We start from the raw sequence: 2,500 nt of genomic DNA, 5'->3' as shown, positions 1-2,500 counted from the left end.
GATGCCGTTTCGCAACTTTGTGTCGGGGATCCCTCTCGGAAAGTTCCGATTGAACACGACGAGCACGTGAGTCCAACCTAGCCCTCGCTTACTGAGCAACCGTGAGGATGCCTTTCCGCTCAGGTTTCGACGGGAAACACACGCTGGGGAGGTCCATGAATCCTTGGTACGCGCCACCATCCATCCCGCTTGCAATCCCACACACTTTTAGGGGCCAATGACGTCGACCCTGGGCACCTCATGCGAAGGATTCCAACCCCGCTCAAGCCTGGCCAAGCAACAAAAGGCTACATCCGAAGGCTACATCGATTTGGGTTGCTTGTCCGCCGTCGTCGCGAGGGGGGAATACACCGCATGAGGGGCAGTGAATGAGATTCCAAATGGGCCGATGGGGGAGCGCACCAAACGTGCCGCACGAAACGCCCGAGAACATCACCCCTCCACGGTCTTGCTTATTGAGCACCCGGTGGGAAAAAGTCCCTTGGCGGATGCCGTTTCGCAACTTTGTGTCGGGGATCCCTCTCGGAAAGTTCCGATTGAACACGACGAGCACGTGAGTCCAACCTAGCCCTCGCTTACTGAGCAACCGTGAGGATGCCTTTCCGCTCAGGTTTCGACGGGAAACACACGCTGGGGAGGTCCATGAATCCTTGGTACGCGCCACCATCCATCCCGCTTGCAATCCCACACACTTTTAGGGGCCAATGACGTCGACCCTGGGCACCCTCATGCGAAGGATTCCAACCCCGCTCAAGCCTGGCCAAGCAACAAAAGGCTACATCCGAAGGCTACATCGATTTGGGTTGCTTGTCCGCCGTCGTCGCGAGGGGGGAATACACCGCATGAGGGGCAGTGAATGAGATTCCAAATGGGCCGATGGGGGAGCGCACCAAACGTGCCTCACGAAACGCCCGAGAACATCACCCCTCCACGGTCTTGCTTATTGAGCACCCGGTGGGAAAAAGTCCCTTGGCGGATGCCGTTTCGCAACTTTGTGTCGGGGATCCCTCTCGGAAAGTTCCGATTGAACACGACGAGCACGTGAGTCCAACCTAGCCCTCGCTTACTGAGCAACCGTGAGGATGCCTTTCCGCTCAGGTTTCGACGGGAAACACACGCTGGGGAGGTCCATGAATCCTTGGTACGCGCCACCATCCATCCCGCTTGCAATCCCACACACTTCCAGGGCCTAGATTTTCCGGATCAATGACTTTCACCCCAAACCGGCGTGTACGCACCTCATGCGGAGGATTCCAACCGTGCTCAAGCTTGGCCAAGCAACAAAAGGCTACATCCGAAGGCTACATCGATTGGGTTGCTTGTCCGCCATCGTCGCAGGGCGGGAATCCTACGCATGAGGGGCAATGAATGGGATTTCAAATGGGGGGATGGGGGAACGTACCATCCGAAGGCTACCAAAAGAGGTTTCGAGTGCCTCACAAACACGATAGTCCAACCTAGCCCTTGCTTACTGAGCAACCGCGAGGAAAACGCCCCAACGGATGCCTTTCCGCTCGAGTTTCGACGGGAATAGCGTGCAAGGAAGGCCCAAGAACCCCTAGATACGCTCATCCATCCATCCCATTTGAAATTCCACACATTTTAAGGGTCGCCGGAAAAGTCGCCGGAAAATCTCGCCGGCGGCCGCCGCCGCCGCCGGCACCACCGCCGCCGCCACCGGGGAAGGTGGTCGACGTTTTGGGGAGGGACACCCCATGGACTTGCTCACACCTTGATCTTGTCTATTGGGAGGGGCATACATGTGGTGGTGTGAGCAAGGCCATGGGGAGGGGGGTTGGGGGTGCCCCCCTATATATGCAAAATGAGCCTTTTCCCATGTGCCACGAACAGACATACTTTTTCGTGAGATGACAACCTCCGTTTGAGGGACCTAGAGATCGTATTTTTGCGCGATTTTTTGCAGCATTCCTTGGCATCATATAAGGATGCTTCCTGCCAAGTTTCATAATTTTTTGACAACCATAGAATATTTTTGAAATTTTTTAGTGTTTCACATAGTGCGCGCTCTACGGGCCACCACGGGCGGCGGCACCGGCGGCGGCACCCCCTAACATTTAGGGGGGGTCAAGTAGGAGTGAATAAAACCATCAGGACTCAAATGTAACGAGTGGATTTAATTTTGGTACGGGAGTGAAATTTTTGGACTGTGCTGGAACAGTCCTGGACTGGTCCTGGACAGTCCTGGACTGGTCCTGGACCAGTCCTGGACGTGCCAGGACCAGTCCTGGACGTGCCAGGGCAGTCCTGGACGTGCCAGGACGTGCCAGGACGGTCCAGGACCAGTCCTGGACGTGCCAGGACCAGTCCTGGACGTGCCAGGACCCGTCCTGGACGTGCCAGGACGTGCCTGGACGTGCCAGCACGTCCCAGAACCTTGCCAAACCGTACCAGGACTTGCCCAAACCTTGCCAAACCGTGCCCGGACCTTGCCCAAGCCTCCCAACACTTGCCCGGACCTTGCCCAAGCTTGCCAAACCAT

The sequence above is a fragment of the Neltuma alba genome, unplaced genomic scaffold (assembly GCF_004799145.2).
Source record: "Neltuma alba isolate B1F8T4 unplaced genomic scaffold, ASM479914v2 tig00007372_pilon, whole genome shotgun sequence".
Taxonomy (NCBI): domain Eukaryota; kingdom Viridiplantae; phylum Streptophyta; class Magnoliopsida; order Fabales; family Fabaceae; genus Neltuma; species Neltuma alba.
This window is presented reverse-complemented; position numbering follows the sequence as displayed.